A 21641-nucleotide genomic window follows, 5' to 3' on the forward strand; every position below is an offset into this window, starting at 1 on the left:
TGTACCTAGAGTGGCGTAGCTGGGTCATATGCAAGTTGTATTTTTAGCTTTCTGAGGAACCTCCACACTGATTCCCATAGTGGCTGCACCAGTTTACATTCCCATCAGCATTAAATAAGTCTTCCTCCCCATCCTCACTACACTTATTGTCACTTGTTCTTCTTGATGATAGTCATTCTGACACGAGGATGAGATGGAATCTCAATGTAGTTTTGATTTGCATTTTCCTGATGGCTAAGGATGCCGAACATAGTCTCCGTGAGCTATTGGGCCCGAGTCTCTTAGTAAAGGCAGCCAGCCCATCTTGTAAAAGTCTGCTAACTTTCACATTAGCTAGAGTGAGAAATGGACAGGTGGTAGGGGCAGGAAGCTTCTGCAGTGGCACTGATGGTGGAGAATGGCATCACATGGGCACTGAGAAGTGTGTCAATAGCACGACAGCGGCAGCAAAAGAAACGGAATGGTGAGGACTATAGGTGTGGCAGGGTGACACCCAGGCTGCACGGGGAAGTCCTTCTACATCAGTGGTTCTCAACCCTCCCAATGCTGTGACCTCATGTTGTGGTAACCCCCCCCCCACACACACACACCATAAAATTATTTTTGTTGCTATGTCACAATTGTAATTTTGCTATTGTATTGAATTGTAATGTAAATATCTGATACTCAGGGTATCTGATATTCGACCCCCAAAGTGGCTGCAACCCACAGGTTGAGAACCAGTGTTCTAAACTGTGAGACACTCTTCTCATTCTGAGAACCCTCGGAAACACACAAGAGGGAAGCATCTTTTCATTTGATACCTGGTGCTAGCCACCCAGTGGTTGACAGAAAATCTAGGGGCTAAAATTATATTATAAAGACCTCACCTAGCAGCCTTTGAATTTGAACGCAGTGGCTAACCTCTGGACTAGTTTAGAGTCTTTTGTTCATTCTGGCCAATAAATCTGAATGGTATTTATCGGTGACCCTTAGATGTCCTTTCTGGCTTTGGGGATATCTAAAAGAAAGAGAGAGACAGAGACAGAGAGACAGAGACAAAGAGAGGAAGAAATAAAGTTTCATGTGTTTAGTGGGTTTTCCCTCATGCTCCTTATGTGTGTTTAAGCTTCATAATGTTTCCCCACTGTATGTGTAAAAGAGAGAACTTGCCTGGGATTGGAACTCGGATCCTCCTTGCTCTAGTGAGGGTGACTAGCTGTCCTGATGGTAGGATTTCAGAGAGTTCCATAGAACCCATTAAGCTGCGAAAGCCAGTGTCAGGTTTCCTGGCTCGGGCCCCTCAGCTCAGACGCAGTAAACCAGGTCGTGAGTGTGTTCTGTGGATTGAAAGAGCCACACAGGACCCTTTGTTCACAAAGAGGCTCTGGAAAGGTCAATCGGGGACAGAAGTTGGAGCACAGGGCTGTGGGGTGGAGGGAGAAAGGCCCCAGGGTCCTTTCAGAACAAGAGTGGGGGACTTTTCCATCATGGAAGCCAGACAAAAACGGAGTTCTCCAACGCAGCGCCTTCCTGGGCTCTCTGTTTTCAACTTTGGCTTTTGTTCCCGTCTCCCTCTCCCCCCCTCCCTCAGGGCTCCATCTTTAGCAGCTCACTTTGTGTGTGTTTTTTTTTTAAACTTTGAATGTATGATTGTTATAACTTCTTTGCATTGATTTTCATTCTTTTCTTTCAAACCACATCTATTTTTGTCTTTTTATCTCAGCCTTGTTTTATGGGGATTTCAACAAAAGAATCATTTTATCTTAAGTGTCTAGTCTTTTAATTCTCTCTCCTCATCATATTTCTGCATTTTTATTATCCACATTAAACTTTTAATAGACTTATGTAAATGCAGATGTGCACAAGATGAAAAAAACCTCTTGCAACCCGAGTCTTAGAGGTAGCTGCTGCAAACGGCTGCGTGTCTGTCCACTCAGACTTTACTCTCCCATGAACGGATACACCACCTAAACACATTCACTGTTATAAAACAAGCTCATGCACGTTGCCTGTTCTTGTTCTCATTGCAAGCCTTACCTGCTTTGTTTTTATTTTTTTCTTTTCTCAGTAACGTGGACCAGAAGTCATCACTCTCGGCCTGGTAAGATGGTTCGGCAGGTGAAGGTATTGAAGTTCAAGGCCCGGGTTTCACAGTTGAAGGAAAGAGCTGACCTCCACAAGTTATCTGACCTTTACTTGTGCATGACCATGCACACACGCACACACACACACACACACACACACACACACACACACACACACACACAAAATAAAAATCATCACTCTAATTTATGATGCTATGATGATAGAACCCAGGACCTCAGACATGCTAGGTAAGGGCTTGATCACTGAGCTCATCCCCAGGGTTTCGGTATTGACTCCAAGTTTTACAGTTTGATTATTTGTACAGAGGGGAGATGGGCTGCCCCGTTGGGTGACATACTTTTTCTGTGTGGTTTCTCTGTATTTCCTCCTCACCCACTGATCTGATCTCATTTGGGCCATCAGAATGAAGCACCTGTTCTAAGAAAGAACATCCCAGCAGAGCTTTTGAGGTTCTGGGCAGAGGCCATGGTCTATATAACTAAGGCTTAGCTGCTTAGCCACATTGCCGTGCTGTCGGGGAGGTGGGGGTAGGTAGGTGAAGCTTCCTCAGCCTGGAGCAGACACGAAGGGTAGAAGACAACGTGGGAATGAGATACAGTGTGGATCTCTGAGATCGAAGGAGACAGAAGGACCATGCTGTAGGCCACATGTCTGTGCCCCCTGTTGTGGTGGGAATCTGAAGTGTCCCCATCAGGCTTACAGAGTGAATGCTTTTTTTCCCTAAGCTGGTGGTGGAGATGCTGTGGATCATTCAGGATATGAGACCTGGCTGATGTAAGTGGGTCACCAGCAGTGTGTCTTTGCTCCTGTGGAATAATCCTTCTGTGCACTGTGTGGATATATGTCGCTATGACTGATTTAATAAACAAGCTGAGTGGTCAATAGCTGAACAGGATAAAGTTAGGTGGGAAAGCCAAACAGAATGATGGGATGAGGAAGGGCGGAGTTAGAAGAGTTACCAGCCAGACAAAATGAGTCGGACATACAAAATGGGATAGAGGTAAAAGTCACGAGCCTCAGGACAGCATATAGATTAATAGAAATGGGTTAAGTTGCAAGAACTAGTTAGCAACAAGCCTGAACTATTGGCTGAGGATTTATAATTAATAATGAGATTCTCTTGTGGTTATTTGGGAAGTGGCTGCTGGGACAGGGAAACTCCGCCTACACTTTGCACATTATCCCTCCCCTGAGTCCCGCCTTGTTCTCTGCTATCTGTCCTTTTGTGATATAAACAGCTTTTCCAATGAATTCTTACTGCTGTGATCTGAGCTGCCCTGCCATGCATCTCTTTCCAGCCTCTGGGTGATGCTGACACCTCCCTTGTCCATAGTATGCAGCCCTGACCTAGTGTGACTTTCCTTAAACAAATACCCACAGAACCAAATAACTCAGGCTCCAGAGTAACTCAGTAGAAGAGATGGACTCAAGGTGTGCTTTTCCCTTTATGGACCTCTGCACCCATCATCCTTGGACCAGTCCTACAGATAGTACTAGAATCTAGAGGAATGCAAGATTTTAAGTGGTCAGGTGTGACAGTTCACCATGATTGTCAGGTTGATAGAGATGCCTTAGGGGATCAGTAGACACAGCTGTTTTGAACCCTTAAAGGTGTTTCCAGGGAGGCTTAAAACACAGGAGAGCAACTGAGTGGGGAAGGTCTGGTGCAGGTGTGGGCACCATCTATAGCCTGGTGTTCTAGGTGAAACAAAAGAAGAGGAAGAAGCCAGAGCAGGAGAATTCCATTCTCCCAGAGAGTCCATTGGTGCTGTCAGAGCCTGTGGACATCAGACTCTAACTTTTCTGGCCTTTCAATACGAATTCACACCAATGACTGTTCAGAGAGCTTCCAGGCCTTCAGGTTCCAACTGTGGTTACATCATCAGTCCCCACATTCTGGGGCATCAAGCTTCTTAGATTGAGTAGCTACTGGGTTCTTTGCAGGATATAGGTATAGAGTACTTCTATCGGATTACCCAGCCTAGAACCATGTAAGGCAAGCCAATACATCTTCACATGCATGCTATTGTTCTATTCCTTTAGAGAATAGTTAGTTGCTTAAACTATATACAAACCCTTGTTGGGTAACTGAATGTGGGGGTCATGAAAACTTTAGCAACTGTAAAAGGTTTCCGTATACTCAATGACCAAAAATGAATCAAGCCAAATCAACCAAACTTGTAATGAATCCTGGTGTTGCTGGCAGTGCTTGCCTGAGTAGCACCATGACTTCAGTGTCTGTTCTGAATACAGGAGCACTTTGTAGTGTGAATGCCATCACACCTCACAAGGGCAGCGAATGCTGCCCGAGTCACCTCAGCTCTGATTTCAGACTAGTTTATTTATGAATTGTGGTGTTCTACTGTACATGCAAAGCTTCAGCTCTTATAGGAACGCAACGATCTAATTATGGAAAACAGGCTTTCAATACTTTCCTGCCATTAGCATACAAGTATCAAATCCATATATCTCTGGAGTATATTGTGTTAGATTGTTTGATTTTTAGAAATTGCTGTTTGAATTGTTAACTTACATCCGTTAGAATTTTCTTTCTTTTGTTCTTTCTTTCTTTCTCTCTCTCTTCCTTCCTTCCTTCCTTCCTTTTTCTTTCTTTCTTTCTTTCTTTCTTTCTTTCTTTCTTTCTTTCTTTCTTTCTTTCTTTCTTTCTTTCTTTCTTTCTTTCTTTCAGACAGGGTTTCTCTGTGTATCCCTGGTTTTCCTGGAAATCTCTGTAGACCAGGCCGGCCTCGAACTCAGGGATCCACCTGCCTTTGCCTCCTGAGTGCTGGGATTATGTGCGCCACCACTGCTGGCTGAGTTAGAATTTGTCACACTTCCTTGACAACATACTTCTGCCATTGGCTCTATGCATTTATGGGAAGCAGGGCTTATAGCATAAATGATTACAAAATCAATGCTCAGTAATCCCTTAAACCTGGGGGAGATGCTTTGTCTTGCGATATCAAACATTCAGAAAAAAAAAAAAAAAAAAAAAAATGTCGCCGGGCGGTGGTGGCGCACGCCTTTAATCCCAGCACTCGGGAGGCAGAGCCAGGAGGATCTCTGTGAGTTCGAGGCCAGCCTGGTCTACCAAGTGAGTTCCAGGAAAGGCGCAAAGCTACACAGGGAAACCCTGTCTCGAAAAAACCAAAAAAAAAAAAAAAAAAAAAAAAAAGTAATTCTTTGTATAAGAAAACAAGCAATGTTTTCTTTAATAAATGGTAAAATTATATGCATACCAAAGAATTTTTTTTTTGTTTTGAGACAGGGTCTCATGAAGTTCAGCCTGGTCTCAAACTAGTTGTGTATCTGAGGATGACCTTGAATTCTTTTATTCATTTTTTTTTTTTGGTATGTGTGTGTGTGTGTGTGTGTGTTATATTTTTGGTTGTGAGCCTAGCCTTTAACGGCTGAGCTATCCCTCCAGCCTGTGTGTGTGTGTGTTATATGTGCATGTTGTGTATGGGTGCATGCCTATTTGCTTACACAGGCTAGAGGAGGATGTCAGGTGTTCTGTTTATCATAACTTTGAGACAGGGCCCGTCAGTGACCCTGGAACTAGGCAGGAGGTCAGCAAAATCCTCCTGTCTCCACCTCCCTCCCCAGGGTGCTAGTTAAAGGCAGCTGCAGCATGCCTGGCTTTTCACATGGGTTCTGGAGATTCAAACTCTGGTCCTCGAGTTTACAGAAAGTGCTGTTACCCACAGAGGCATTGCTTTAGTTCATGATGATGAATGCTTCAGTTTTCAAAATTACACTTAATTATTCCTTTGTGTGTGTAGGTGTGGGCATGTTATGGTCAACATGTGGAGGTCACTGGACTACTTGTACCTTGTCCTTCCACAGTGTGGGTCCCAGGACTCAGGTCATTAAGCTCTACAACAAGCACCTGCTTGCTGACTCTTGGGTCTCCTGTGTTCACCTCCCAAGTGTAATTACAGGTATGCTGTACATTTGTCCTTACAGAATTATTTTAAAATAAATTTCTTCATTGGTGATTATCAGTAAACATTTCATCTGCACACCCATTTTACGTACTTGTCTACTGGAAGTAGGGTTTTTTTGGGGGGTGGTTTTTCAAGACAGTTTCTCTGTGTAGCTCTAGCTGTCCTGGGACTCTCTCTGTAGCCCAGGCTGGCCTCTAACTCAGATATGTGCCTGCCTCTGCCTCTTTTGAGTGCTGGGATTAAAGGCGTATGCCACCACCCGGCAGTGGAGATAGTTTTTAAAGCTTCCAGGTGTAAAGCGGCTGCAAGTGGAAAGCACTGAGGAAGCCCTTATCTAGAGAACTCCACTGAATAGACCAGGTCTGAGTCCTGAGCCCACCAGAGATCTGAGGGTGGATGCAAGTCAGCCCTGGCAGAACCACGTGTCCCTAAAGTCCCCACTATCAACTTTGAACTGTGGTTTACTAGATGCATCTGACTTTCTCCATGGTGTACCAGTTCTCCAGCACTAGTAGAGTCTCCCACAGTGTGACTCAAAACTGACAGCATGTATAAGGACTTACAAGCTTAGTTTGTCTTGTCTCGGTCCCACAAGACTTCTACGCGCTGTAGCGTACTCAACTCCACGGGCCACAGGGCTTAAGGTGATTGTTGTTGTCTTAATGAAAGTTTCATTATGTAGGCATGATCAGTTAAATCATTAGCCATTGGTGACTAACTCAATCTCCAGCCTCTCCCCTTCCTGGAGGGGCTGAAAGTTCTAGCAAGCAGCCTCCATCTTGAAGCTATCTGGGGGCCTCTAAAAGACTCCTCATTAATTAGTATAATTTAGTGTGTTTAGAAGGGGTTTATGAATAATGAATAGAAATTCAACCCAGGGAATTTTAAGAGCTTAGGAGCTCTAGTGAGGGAAAGCGGGGATGAAGACTGAATTTGTATTATGTCACACTCCTTCAGTTGAAAACAAATAGAAGGGCCGTTGGTTGCACGGGGCCTAAAACAACGCATTCTGTGAGACAAACTTCCTGGGGGCATGCAATGGGCTACTTAGATAAACCCATAGACTCTGAGGTGTGGTTCCAGTTTCAAAGGTCCATCTGCTATGTGACCCTGGGAAAGTTGTGTAGTCCCAGCCATAAACTGAGGGCGCTATCAGCACTGACCCCACAGGGCCATTATGAAGACTGGGAGACGATGCGCATAGGTGAAGTTCCAAGCACAGCATCTATCATGTTGCAAGAGGTCACAAACACACCTTCTCCTTCCTGGGATGTGGGGAGGGTTGGTATACTCCCGACCTTAGCCCCAACCGCATGTGATAGAGCTCACCCTTCATGGTGGGGTACCCACTTCATCCTTAAAGCCTTCCAGCAGGGGCTCAAAGATGCCGTGTGGAGAATTCTTCTGGTTGGGTGCATGGTTCTAGGACTCAGTCCGGGAATAGTCTTCAGGCCTTCAGGATTACTCATTCTCCTTCTTCTCTTTCTCTTGCTCCTCTTCCTTCTTTTCCTCTTTTTCTTCTCATCTTATTCATCTTTCTTTTTCTTCCCTCTCTTCCTCCCATTCTCCTCTCTTCTTCCCCACTTCTCCTCTCACCCTCGTTTTCCTTCCTTCCTCCTTCTCTTTCTTCTTCCAGAGTCTTGCTATGCTGCCCAAGCTGACTTTGAACTAATGGGCTCAAGTGATTCTCCTGCCTCCAAGTCCTGAGTTGCTGGTGCGTACTACCAGTGCCTTTATGTCCCCAAAGTTGACAGGCATGGGGAAGAAGATTTGGAGGAAAGGATTCTTTGGGAATAGGTTTCTTTCTCCACATTAGTTGCATTTAGCTTTAAGTCAAAGAAGTGTATGAACTAGCCACGGACCCAGAGCACATAAGTATACAGAGGTTGGCTTGCTGGTTCCAGGTCTGGGAAGGATCTGCCTGTTAGACTCAGATTTGAAGATTCCACCTACCACGTCTCAATCCTGGGGGAGCTCCTCTCATTAAGGTGTACATCACTTGGTCCTAATCCCACTTAAGCAAATGCAGACATTTTGTGGATACTGAAGAGATTCAGGAAATATTATCTCTAAACATGCCACTTTGGACTTCAAACTGGGGCTACTTCAGGTAAAGGGCATTCTATGACATCTGACAGAAAATGAAGTGGGTCCTAGGAATACCCACCCACCTCTTCACTCTATTCCACTTAGTGGCAGCCACCTTATCCCCACGGACTACTGTCTCTGAGCAGCAAGGGGTGGGGTGGGACACAGGGAGTCACAAGGATCTTCTGAAGGGATGTTCTCCTTTAGTTTGGAAGGGTGGGTAAGACTAAAAATACCACCTTTGTGACATATTTACTCTGCTCTTGTTAATGCCCCAGAGAGATTGCCAAGAGTCACTATCACCAAACCTGTGATTAAACCATAATAACCACTTTCATGTTTATAAATTTTGTCCTTGATATCAGAGAGGAGTATTTTTAGGTTAGAACTTGAAGCTAACAAATCCCAAGGCGGGTGTGTGGATTTAAGCAAGCATCTCTCCTTAAGGCTTCCTTCCTCTCACAAGGCAACAGGGCAGGAAGGATCAAACCCAGAGATGCCACCTACCAGTGCCTCAGTCCAAGGGGAGCATCCCTTGGGTACAACTCCTTTGATGCTGATCCCATCCCACGGATAGTGATGGAGTTCAGGAGTTTCACCCCAAAACGTGCCACGTGGACTTCAAGCTGAGGGTGCTGTCAGAGAACAGTGTGTGTTAAGAGGGGTTTTCTAGCACTTCTTCACACACCTAAGGAAACTCACTTGCCATGAATGCCCTCTGCAGGGGGTTCTGTCAGCCTGGGAGCATGAAACCCATCCCAGGAAATGAGACTGGAGTTTGTCATTGGCCTGATGACTGTCACGAGTTCTCATCTGTTCTTCTGAAGACCTTTTCATCTTTCTTCTAAATAATTTACTTTCCCCTAAGCTGTTTTCCCCCATCAAGAGGATACACAAGATTTGAGATCTCATGGGGTTTGGGGGTGCTCACTGTCTTTCCTGTGATCCCTCTGTGCATGGAATTACATATATATATCCATATTATCCATTTTCTGGTTACTCTGTCTACTGCCAATTTATTTCAGAGTCAAGTATTAACCTCCAGAGGGCAGGGAAAATTTCCCTTTCTACCAATATCTTTTCTATCCTCCTATCCTCATAGGGCTACCCGTCCATCCATCCACCCATCCATCCATCCATCCATCCATCCACCCATCCATCCATCCATCCATCCATCCATTCATTTGTTCATTAATAAAGTCATTAAAATACACTTAATGAGCATTAGCTGTACTGGTCAGCTTTCTCACTGTGTAGCAAACACCCAAGGAAACCTACTTAAGAGGAGGAGAGACTTATTTTAGCTCATGGATTCCGTGATTTCTGTTTAGTTGGTCAGCTCCATTGCTTCTGGATCTGTCTGAGTTGACTTCCTATTGCTTCAATAAAACATTCTGATCAAAAGCAACTTGTGAGAAAAAGAGGTTTATTTCATTTTACACCTTAAAGTCCATAATCTATGGAACTCAAGACAGGAACCTGGGGCAGGAACTGAAACAGAGGCCATGGAGGAACACTGCTAATTGGCTTGCTCTCCATGGCTTGTTCAACAGGCTTTCTTATACACCCCAGGACCACTTTCTCAGGGACTGTCTCCAGTAGGCTGGGTCCTCCCACATCAATCATTAATTAAAAAAAAAATGCTCCACAGAGTTGTCCACAGGCCATGTGATGGAAGCCAATTCCTCAATTGAGGTTCACTCTCCAAAACAACTCTGGCTTGTGTCAAGTTAACAAAACTAGCTTGTACCATAGTGAGGTAAACCACCACAGTGGGAAGAATGTGTGAGATGCTTGCCTCGGGCATCCAGGAAGCAGAGAGAGGAGTGGAGGCAAGTGGAGGGAGAAAGATAGGTAGATGATAGATAGATAGATAGATAGATAGATAGATAGATAGATAGACAGATGATAGATAGATGATTGATAGATAGCTAGATATTTGATAGATAGATAAATGATAGTTAGCTAGCTAGCTAGATGATAGATAGATGATAGACAGACAGACAGATAGACACATATACACAGAGAAGAGTCTAAAGCATGATATTGCTCCTAAGAACATGCCTTCAGTGGCTACTTCCTTTAGCTAGGCCCTACCTCCTGAAGTTTTTATCATCTCCCAAAATAATGCTACACTTGAGCCTGTGGGGGGACACTTCCTATTCAAACTGTAACACGTATGACATACCGGGTGCTAGGGACAAGGGAGTGAACAAGTAGACACTGCCCCTGCTCTCACGGAGTTTACATTCTGGGGGTGGCAGTGACTGCCCACTGGTGGGACAGACTATAAATTAAAAACATGTACGGTGATGGGGATAAATAGGAAGGACCGATGGATAGGACCTAGGGTGGCAGGGCTACTTGGGATGGTGAAAACCCATCCCAAGAAGGAGCCAGTCACTGGAAGTGCCAAGCTTATGCTCTGTTGACTCAGGCCTTGACTATCCCTTCTTTCCCAACCCTTCTCATTGCTCCCAGTTCCAAGGTACTCAGGTTGACCCAGTAATCAGCTAAGACCATCTCCCCCGGAAGAAGATTCCTTCCTTTTGTAGATTTTTTCAAACGGAGGCTTGTCTTAGGCTCTTTTTCTGCTGTTGTGATAAAATACCCTAGTGAATGCAACTTTAGAGAGAGGGAGTTTATTCTTAAGGCTCATAATTCAAGGGTCTAGTCCATTATGATGGGCAGTCAAGACAGAGAGCTTGGGACAGGTGGGGACCTTAGGTCTTCAGCCAGGAAGTAGTAGCGCTCAGCTCACTTCCACCTCAGGGTCCCCACCCACAGGATGGTCCCATCCACAAAATGAAGCAACCTCTCACAGACTTTCTGAGGCTAGCTTTAATCCAGATAATCCCTCCCAGGTATGTATGCCTGGAGGCTTGCCTTCTAGGTGATTCTGGATCCTGTCAAGTTGACACACTAACCATCACGGGGCTGTTCATTCTCCATTTTATTCCAGGGCAGAGGTTGGAGAGTTGGAGCCCTTGATCCTAGTATATGTAAACACACCCACTCAGGTCCTACGATCACACTGCACCCACTCTCACGGCTGTCATTTACCTAATCCCGGATACTGCCCATTGTTCATTGCAAACTCTGGGAGTTGGTCCAGTGGTTTTTCCCTTTTAAACTAAATATGAATGACATTTGCATGATGCATTTAGTGCTTTAGCATCGTAGTCCTTTGACCTTCTTGCTTCTTTTGACTTTTACCTTCACCCTACCGCAGCCCTTTACACCGCTGGAGCCCAGGCCCAAGAGGACTCCACCTTAAAACCTCCACATGGATCTACGTCTCATTCTAAACAAACTGAATTCAGACCTCACTCAAACCACTTCTCGCCAAAGGAGCACAGGACAGGTTCTCCAAGAATCACGAGTGTTGCAGTTCACAGTGTCCAGCCTGAAGATGATGGCAAAGGAGTCGTGTCTAGGACAAAGGCCACATCATAAAATACACACGAAGATGCCCTAAAATGGTCTTTGTCATCTTCATCCCCAGAGTCTGCACCCAGAAGATCCTTGTCTCCACTTGGTCTTGGCCAGAAGGCAAAGAATCGATGGTCTCTTTCTTCCCTTTTCCCCCTACCCTGTATTTCTCAGTCACGGGTTCTCTCGCCTTTCCCCCTCTTCGCCTCTTTCCAACTTCTTTTCCTTCTTCTTCTCAAGTAGCCTCTGTGAGCTGGGCCAGTCTGTAATCATGGTCCCTTGAGGCTGAGTCAGGAGGATGTCAAGTTCAAGGCTTGCCTGGGCTGCTCTGCAGAGTGATTTCAAGGCCAGCCTGGGCAAATTTGTGAGAGTCTGTTTAGAAACAAATAAAAAATGGGGCATAGAGTTCAGGGGTAGAACATTTATCCAGAATGTGCAAGGCCCTAGGTTCAGGCCTCAGTGCTGCAACAAAGCACAATCAAGGCCTGTATCTTCAAAAACGCCTTCGAATAGGTGTCTGGGTTGGCTTCTACTGTTACAACAATAGGGTAACTTAACTTATAAGGAAGGAAGTTGTTTTGCTCACTGTTTTGGAGAACTACGGCAGGCTGGAGCATCTAGTAAGAGCCTGTGCTACATCCTGACCCGGCAGATACGTGGACAGGGAGTGGATGCAGACAGGAGAGAGGACACACGAGACTTGCTCCTCTTTCACAGTAACCCACTCTTTGAGGACCTATTCCAGTCCCATTCTTACAAGATGGAGAGAGAACTCCAGGAAGGACCCAACCCTTCAGAGTAGCATTAATCTCATCACAAGGGAGAGCCTGGAGGACCCAAATGTTTCTTTAGGGGCCCACTACCTTTCAACACTGTTAAACTGGAGACTCAGCTCAACATGAGGTTAGGAGGGGCCAAATCACATCCAAACCAAAGCAATGGGGCTGCGTCTTCATTTATTACCCATGGACAGAGCAAAGACTCCTCCTCCCCTGAGAGAACCGGGCACAAGCAGCCGTACATAGTAGTCACAGGTCTGCACTTATTATTCCTTTTCAGCCCTGTTGTCCTCGGTCCTTGCAAATCTTTTGTTCTCACGGTGCCCACGACAGCCATCCTTCAACTGTGCAGTACCCTCAGTGACTTACCCTCCCCCATTCCACCTGCCCATGTCTGGTGCCTCTCCCTGTCTCAGATTTCAATCATTTATTTCTCTTTCTATCATATTTATCAATTTACATCCTCCAGCCATCCCTGTAGCTAACCCTGGAGAAAAGTCACACAACTTGGAAATGGGCACCTTGTAGTCCTGTGGCAGCAGATGCTGGGCCCGGAGGGCTGCTCTTTAATCCCTCTGCTTATCTGCATCACCCATTTATTCCTTCTCCGGTAACCTAAACTAAGACCCAATATGCCCAAAGCCAAATGTGCTTGAATTTTCCAGTTATAAGAACTAAATTCCTTGTTTTCTTTCTTTTTGTTGTGGCTTATTTTATTTTGTTTGAATTAGGTTTCTTCCATTCCAAATAAAAAACGTCTGTTGAGTGTGCATGTGGTGTATACACACACACACACACACACACACACACACACACACACACACATATATGTATATATATGTAGCTGTATACTTATCTACATATACATATGTTTGTACATGTGTGTAGAAGCCAGAAGTTGATGTCACATATCTTTTTTATTGCTTTCCATCTTATTTTTTGACGGGATCTCTTCCATGAACCTGGACTTAGTAATTTGGCTAGGTTGGCCTGGCTAGGCTGGCCTGCCTGTGAACTCGCCCTGCCTTCCCAGAGCTGGGATTGCATATGGATGCCACTATGGCCAGCTTTTTACTTGGATGCTGGGATCCAAATTTGAGTCCTTGTGCCTGTGCAGTGGGAACTTTACCTAGTGAGGTGTCTCCCTAGCCTGAAACAAAAAAAAAACTTTTAATATTGTATTTATTTATTTTATGTGCATTGGTGTTTTGCCTGCACATTTGTCTGTGTGAGGGTGTTGGATCCCTGGAACTGGAGTTACAGACAGTTGTGAACTGCCACATAGGATTGAATTTGGGACCACTGGAAGAGCAGCCAGGGCTCTTAACTGCTGAGCCATCTCTCCAGCCCCTTCCTCTTTTTTTTTTTTTTTTTTTTTTTTTTGTTGTTGTTGTTGTTGTTGTTGTTGTTTTGTTTTTTGAGATAGAGTTTCCCTGTGCAGTCCTGGCTGTCCTGGAACTTGCTCTGTAGATCAGGATGGCCTTGAACTCACAGAGATCTGCCTGCCTCTGCCTCTGGAGGGCTGGGTAGTGCTTTACTACCATTTGGCTTAACAAAAGGAGTTAATGACCCTATGCTTTGAGAAAGTGCTCAGGGGAAGAGAAGGGAAAGAAAAAGTCCATTTTAAACAGTAGGTTGGGGAGAGCCCCACCCCGTTATGTGTATAAATGTTTTGTATGCATGTTCATCACATTCTTGCCATGTTCACAGAGGCCAAACAAGGGTGCCAGATACCCTGGACCTGGAGTTATAGACAGTTGGAAGAACAGCCAGTGCTCTTAACCTCTGAGTCACCTCTCAGGGCCCCCACCAAAAGAAGATTTTCTTGATTCAGTTTCTCCAGTCTTAAGATACAGAAGACAAGCCTGGCAGCCTGGGGAGAACAGGTAGGTCTCTCAGGGAAAGTTCCCGAAGGCAACTGAGGAGAGCAGCCCTGCCTCTCCCTGCTTTTGCTCCCGCTCCGCCTTAGGAAAGCAGAACTCCCAACGGTTTGAAATGGACAATCAGAAGCTGCTAACAGCTGCAGCCCCAGAACTTCAGTTCTTGGCAAAAGGAGCCTGACACAAAAGTATTTCTTTGTGGAAAATTATGCATTCATTGGGCTCATTTGAAACAAAATATGATTTGCATCTTAACTTCCTGTAAGAAGCTCAGCCCTGCTGCGGATTTCATAATGTCTGGTTTTGTTGGACCAGATTGGTGGGGCACATGCTTTTCCCAAACAGTTGAAATTCAAGCCCAGGTTTTTCTTATTTTAAATAGCAACAGCTGCTAAGCATGATAATTATCGTAGTTCATCAAAATAAACTCACTAAGTTGCTTCGGAATATTCCCCGGAGCCTCTCTCTCTCCTGGGGCTGGGGCCTCCTTAGGGCTGTCCAAGAAGGTGCAAAACTTGGATCTGTCAAATGCAGGGTACAAAGCTCCTAAGTCCTGGAGGGGGCTGGATGGACCATCCCAGGATAAAGAGAAAAAACATCACTTACGGGAGGCAGATCCAATGAGATGCTTGCTTCCCCAGAGCCGTGCTTTCTCTTTGAGCTGTGTGAGCAATTCAAGATGCTGAGGGTTGTCAGGATGCAGGGAGGGATGGAGGGAAACACTGGGTAGCAGCTAAGTGCTGTACAGAGAGAGTCCTGTATCCAATGTGGCATCCAGAGCTGCCCCTGACCCCTGTCCAAGGCCTGGCTCTATAGTTCAGGCTGGCCTGAAACCCAGGATCCTCCTGCCTTAGCCTCTGAAGTATTGGGATTACAGGGTGGACCACCATGCCCAGAGTGATCTTAAAGGGAATTCAGATCTTATATATTTCTTTAAGAAATTTAGAAATTACTCATGTGTATGTATTTGTGTGTGTGTGTGTGTAAACATACATGCAGAAGTCAAAGAACAGCTCCCTAGGATTGGTTCTCTTCTGCCATGTGGGTCTTGGGGCTTGAACTCAGGTCCTCAGGCTTGGCAGCAAGTTGTCTTAGGGTTTGTATGGCTGTGATGAAACACCATTGACCAAAATCAACTTGGGGAGGAAAGGATTTATTTCATTGTACACTTCCAGGTAATAATTCACCACTGAGGGAGTCAGGAAGAACTCGGAGGGCAGGCACCTGGAGGCAGGAGCCGACGCAGAGGCCATGGAGGGGCGCTGCTCACTGGCTTGCTGCTCGGAGCTTGCTCAGTTTGTTTTTTTTTTCTTTTCTTTTTTTTTTTTTTCATCCAACAAGAAGCCATAGCTTTATTCGTGATAGAAACAGTACAAATTTCAAACCAAGCTGTAGTTCCACTTTCGAAACACCAAAAAAAGGAAGGAGGGGGGTGGAGGCGGAGAATGGAAGTGTCCTTGCTGTCAAACAGTTACACTGTTAATTCCATAATAGCATTTATAGTATCATTACTGTCGTTTTTCAGGGCTCGGACTGCCTTTGCTCTTGACACATTTGCTTGTGACATGACCAATTCTATGTCCTTAACCTCCACACCTGTCTCATCAACCTCCTCACTCTCCTCTTGTACAGTCGGAGTCTGAGTATTTTCCTGAATGTTTGAAACAGCTTCACCTTGAACTTTGAACTTCTCAGCAGCTGCTAACTGTGCTTGCTGAGACAAATCTTCAATCTTGGCTTCTCCAAAAATTATGTAGGTGTCTGAAGCTGGGCTCTTGTAGACATCTGGTTTTGTGATGACAAAGAGGATATTTTTAGATTTCCGGATAGTGATTCTAGTAACCCCTGTAACCTGTCGAAGACCCAGTTTGGACATAGCAGCCTTCCTTGCCTTCTTCTCACTCCGACTCTGTTTTGTTTTACTGACAGGTTCTTCATTGATTTCAAGTTGCTGCAGCCAGCTGGGCTGGTTGTGTGGTTGTCTGTGTGGAGTCTTGTTCCTCGAGCTCTGGTACTGATTCATCACTGTGGGATTCTGTTCCTGACCCTGTCTCAGCCTGAGGCTGTGGCAGCTCCTGCTCTGTAGCAGGGACGGTCTCTGTGGCTTCACCAGGCATTTTGTGCGGAGAACGCGGAACAAGACGGGGGTGGAAAGAGAGCGAGCGAGAGCGTGACCCACGCCTGTGGCCTCAGTTTGTTTTCTTATATGCCCCAGGACCACGTGCCCAGGGGTGCCACTTGTCACAATCAGCTGGGCTCTCCCACATCAATCTTCAATCAAGAAAATGCCCTACAAACTTGCCAACAGATCAATCCTGTGGCAGCATTTTCTTGATTAAGATTCAGTTCTTCCCAGATGACCCTCCCTTGGGTCAAGCTGACAGAAAAACTAGGAAGTACCCTGAGTATAAGCATCGAGCACATAGTGAGAGTGTGTTCGTCTCTCTCTGCTCTTGGCTGTGGGTATGATGTGACTAGCTGTCTCGGGCTCCTCTCGCTGTGACTTCTCTGCAATGATGGACTATAACCTGGACTTGTGAGCTAGAACAAACCCTTACCTCCCCTAAGCTGCTTTTTGACAGGCTCGCGGCAGCAAAATGAGACCGGAGTAAGATGTGTGCCACCATGCTGCCTTGAGGCTGCAGGTCTGGTCTTTTAGTGCTTTGGTTTGTGTCGAGTACTTTCCGTGTCCCGAAGGGGTCCTGATGCAGTCAGATACTTTCCTCTTGTGCTTTGGCCTTGTGTCATTTCTCCAGCCCAATTCTGACCTCTCTATCCTCTTTCAAATGACCCCATTTTCTGTTATCTGAATATATCCCTCCTTCTAGGACTACCTATAGCTCCTGTTGCCACATTTTCACTCTGATCCTCTTTCCTCAGACTCATCCTTCAGGCCTCCAGAAAGACTTCTGTGACCACGAGGACTTGCACTTGTTACTTTCCTGTACAATGTATTGCCATTTCAGGCCAACTTGTATTTGTTCTTTGTCAGCCTCTGAGAGATGAGCTCCATGATTGCTGAGCCCCTCTGGGTGTTCCCCATTGTTGTCTTCCCAGGGCTTGGTACTCAGCAGGTGTCCACTAGAGATCTGTTGACTGAAGGAATGAGTCCATAGAGGACCACCCAATAAATATGGGTTGATTGAGTGAATGATCTCATTTCCTACATAGCATTATTTCAGATGATGCCTTGTCAGGGCCGGAGGTAAAATACCTTTTCCAAGGTTACATACAGTGGCAGAAGCTTGTAAAAAGGAAGAGTGGGTAGTTGGAGGAGGAGAATCCAGACATCCTTTTTTCAGACTATGGGTTTTGGGGGACTCTGCCATTACTCTAATTGGCAAGAATATGTAATTAGGTTTTAATTGTGGGCTTCAAAAAGGACTATTTTAAAACCACATCTGGGGTAGCCTTTGGTGAATCTGGCCTTCTGACCTTCAAAGCGGGTGATGGGAAGGTAGTTCTGCTGATTTGAAAACCAAGGGGGACCTTGTTACTTTGGGGTGGCATGCTGTTGGCATACCCCAAAGAGCTGGGGGTGGGAATGGAGCAGGTCTTAGAATCTCAGGGACTTCCCTGCTATTGACTCATCCCACTTGTCCGATGTGTCTCTGAGCTCTACACCCTGCACAGAAACCAGAAACTGTGTGACTCACACAGCGATGGTCTCCATAGCCGCCAGCCAACATGCCAGGGAAGGAAAGGATGCCAGTATTGGCCTCCTTTGCACAGCAGGTCTGGGAGCCGTGGTCAGCACTGAAAACCAAGGGCCCCTTCATTTAACTTTTCATCTGGATTTTAAAACAGCAATGGAAGTGATATATCAATTTACTATGCTGCTATGCACAGTTCCACAGGTTGGTGGCTTAAACAACAGAGGCTCACCTTCCTGCAGTTTTGGAGGCTGAAGATCACGATGGCAACCATTTGGCTTCCTCTGAGGCCTCTCTCCTTAGCTTGTAGAGGGCTGACTCTTACTGGGTCCTCACCTAGTCTTTCCTTCATGTGAGCTCCCATGGTATCTTGGTGTCCTAATGTCTTCTCATGAAGGCAGTAGTTTGGATGTATCAGGGGCACCAATAGTGGCTTCATTTTAACTTTACTATCGATTTGAAGGCATTTCTCTAAAACTTTTAAACAATACATTTATTTATTTTTGTGTGCATCTGTTTATGAAGGGGGCACAAGAGATGCTGGCCATGGCACACAGCTGGAGGTCAAAAACAGTTTTTAGGAGCCGATGCTTGTCTTCTCTCATGTGGGTCTCAAGGATCAAACTCAGGTCATCAGGCTTGACAGCAAGCACCTTTCCATAATGAGCCATCCTGCTGACCTAGAGGTGTTATCTTTAAATACCAAGACATTCTAAGGCAGTGGTTCTCAACCTTCCTAATGCTGTGACCCTTTAGTACAGTTCCTCATGTTGGGGTGACCCCCACCATAAAATTATCCTCATTGCTACTTCATAACTGTAATTTTGCTACTGTTATTGATTGTAACGTACATAACTGTATTTTCTGATGGTCTTTGGCCACGCCTGTGAAAGGGTTGTTCCACCCACAGGTTGAGAACTGCTGCTCTAAGGTCTTGTTTGGCCTTCAACATAGGAATTTGGAGGGAACATGATTCAGACAGGAACAGGGGACATTCACTGAGTGCTTGTGTATGTTAAAACCTCATGCCAATCATTTTATAAGCATCACCTCACACAACTTCCTTAAGGAGTTAATATTATACTAATAACCGCCTCAGTAAAATCAAGTAACTACAACAGAGAGGCCAAGGGAATTTCTAGAGTTGGCCCAGCAAGCCGCGCCAGTGCTCGGAGTCCAAGCTGGGTTTCTCCGGTTTTGAGTCGGCTCTCATCACCCTGTGCTGAGCTGCTGAGGTTACAATGTCGGCGTCTCAGTTCCTGCCTCCCGGAAATCCTGAACGTACACTGTTTGTTTTTGGATGCCACCTATCTATGTTTGATGTCTTATCTCTTTTCTCATAACTTTCATCTCTTTCTTCTCACATAAATATAGAGATTGCAGGAGATTTTCCTCCAGCTTCTCCTTTAACTCACTTCCTTGTTTGTTTTCCCTGTAACCAACCTGCTCTTTGCGGCTTCGGCTTGCATTAAACATTTAAGATCAGTTCTCTCCTGAAGGTCACTTTCCTACCCATGGCGTTTCTTCCCGTGGCAGTCTCTTCTGGCTTTCATAATACCTTTTTGCCCTATGAAAGTGGATAGTGGCTCGGTCCCGAAGAAATGATCAAAAAGACTGTCCCTAGACCTGCAGGGAGGAAGAGATGATGACCCCTTATGGAAATGACCTTGAACGAAACTCAAATATGAACCAAAACCTCTGGGAGAACTTTGAGCACACCTGCCCTTGGAGTGTGGGGTGGTCGGAGGACAACCTGTAGGAGCTGAGTTGGTTCTCTTTTTACCGTGTGGGTCTTGGGGGTTGAACTCCCTTCCTGGGGCCTGGCAGCAAGCACCCTTACTCACTGAGCAGTCTCACCAGTGTCCGATTAAAGTGACTAAAATGGTATTCTGGTTTGCTTTCTGTTGTTGGGATAAACACCACGGCCGTAAGCGGGAGCAAAGGGTTTATTTGGCTGACATTTCAACGTCAAGCCCATCCTCGAGGGAAGTCGGAGCACAAACTCAAGCAGAGACTGTGAAAGCTTTCCTGGCTTGTTTACTGGCTCACAATCAGCTAAACAACTTCTTCTCCTCTTCCTCCTTATAATAATAATGATTTTTTAATTTTTTTGAGTTCATAATATAATTACATCATTTCCCCCTTCCTTTTCTTTCCTCCAAACCCTCCTAAATACCCCACCCCTTGCTCACTTTAAAATTCATGGTCTCTTTTTCCTCAATTGTTGTAACACACACACACACACACACACACACACACACACACACACACACACTCCTAAATACAACCCACTAAGTCCATACAGTGTTACCTGTATGTATGTTTTCAGGGCTGACCACTTGGTAGTAGATAACCAGTTAATGTGTGCTCGTCCCTCTTTGCATTTCTTATGCCTATAGTGTTTTGTCTAGGACTGGGACCTCATGACCTTTCACCATTCCACATTAGCATGTCTATTAGAATCCTCCTTGTTCAGGTTACATTTAGGCAGCTGTGTTGGTAAGACTTGATGAGTGTAACAGCCAATTTTCCTATTTATTCATTTTTTTTTAGATTTACACATTTTATGTTATGGATATTTTGCTCCCATGTATTATCTGAGTACCACACAGATGCCTAGTGTCCAAGGAAGTTAAAGAGGGCATCAGATCCCCTTGACCTGGAGTTACGGATGGTTGTGAGCGACCATGTGGGTGCTGGGAATTGAAAACAGGCCCTTTGCAAGAACAAATGATCATAACCACTGAGCCATCTCTCCAGCCCAGTTCACTTTCTTATATGGGTTAGACCCACAAGGGACTAGGCCTTCCTTCATTAATTATCAATCAAGATTGGTCCAGAGGCCAATCTGATGGCAGCAATCATCAATTGAGGTTCCCTCTTCCTAGGCTTGTCAAGTGGACAACCAAAATCAGGCACCACAAATGGTATGTGTGTTGTTGTCTCATTTTTTAAGATGGTGAATTTTATTGTTTATGTATCTTACTATAATAATAAAAAAAAGCTGAAATAAAATTCCTTACAAGAATGGAAGAGTTTGGCAGCTAGGGGGTGCAGTAGTGTACAGGCTGCCCTGATGTGTTGATTGTTTCAAATTAAAGGGACTCGGAGGGAAGCAGATGCTGAGGAGGCTCAGCTTTGGTGTCTCCCTGTTCTTTTAAAGCCCAGCTCAGTCAAGGAAGAAAATCATTACCTCAGACTAAGCTCATTTCGCAGGAGGAAAGGCAGAAGTCTGTCAACACACTCCGACAGACTTGCGTCACGCACCATTGTCTTTTATTTCAGCCCCATTAAATACTCCTGAGAGATTCACTTATCTTCCATACTTCCATGTCCAGACTTGGTCCTGGCATGTTTTTCCAAGCTCACTGGATTCCCCAAAACGTAATTTACTCTCCCTCAAATGTTGCCTGGATTCGACTTTCCTCCTCTCAGAAGAGAAGCCTTAAGCTCTCTCTGGCCTTTTCTTTGAGACTCAAGATGTGTATATGATTCTCCCACTGTGATCTTTCCCTGTCCCTTTCTCTGTCGGAGCCAACCAATATATACACCTGGCCTCCTATTTACCGTCTAGTTGGTTCATTCCAGGAGGTTTTCTGAAGGTGAAGGACGAAAGACTTTTCCTTGTTCCTACTGGGATAGGAAAGAAATTGAGCACCATGCCAAGATTTAAGCCTTGGGACGAGAATTTAAGGCTCTGAATGACCTTGAACATGAAGCAGCAGCATGTTATCAGAGATGACTGGCACTGCCCTTCCTCAGCACTCTACCTGT

At 45.3% G+C, this 21641-nt stretch overlaps 1 pseudogene; it reads right to left on the reverse strand.

Annotated features, from left to right (window-relative positions):
- Nucleotides 1-15655: 15655 nt before the first annotated feature.
- Nucleotides 15656-16349, reverse strand: LOC128125734 (nascent polypeptide-associated complex subunit alpha-like; annotated as a pseudogene).
- Between the last annotated feature and the right edge of the window lie 5292 nt (nucleotides 16350-21641).

Source organism: Peromyscus californicus, unplaced genomic scaffold, assembly GCF_007827085.1.
Source record: "Peromyscus californicus insignis strain IS unplaced genomic scaffold, ASM782708v3 Scaffold_4__1_contigs__length_199733344, whole genome shotgun sequence".
NCBI lineage: Eukaryota > Metazoa > Chordata > Mammalia > Rodentia > Cricetidae > Peromyscus > Peromyscus californicus.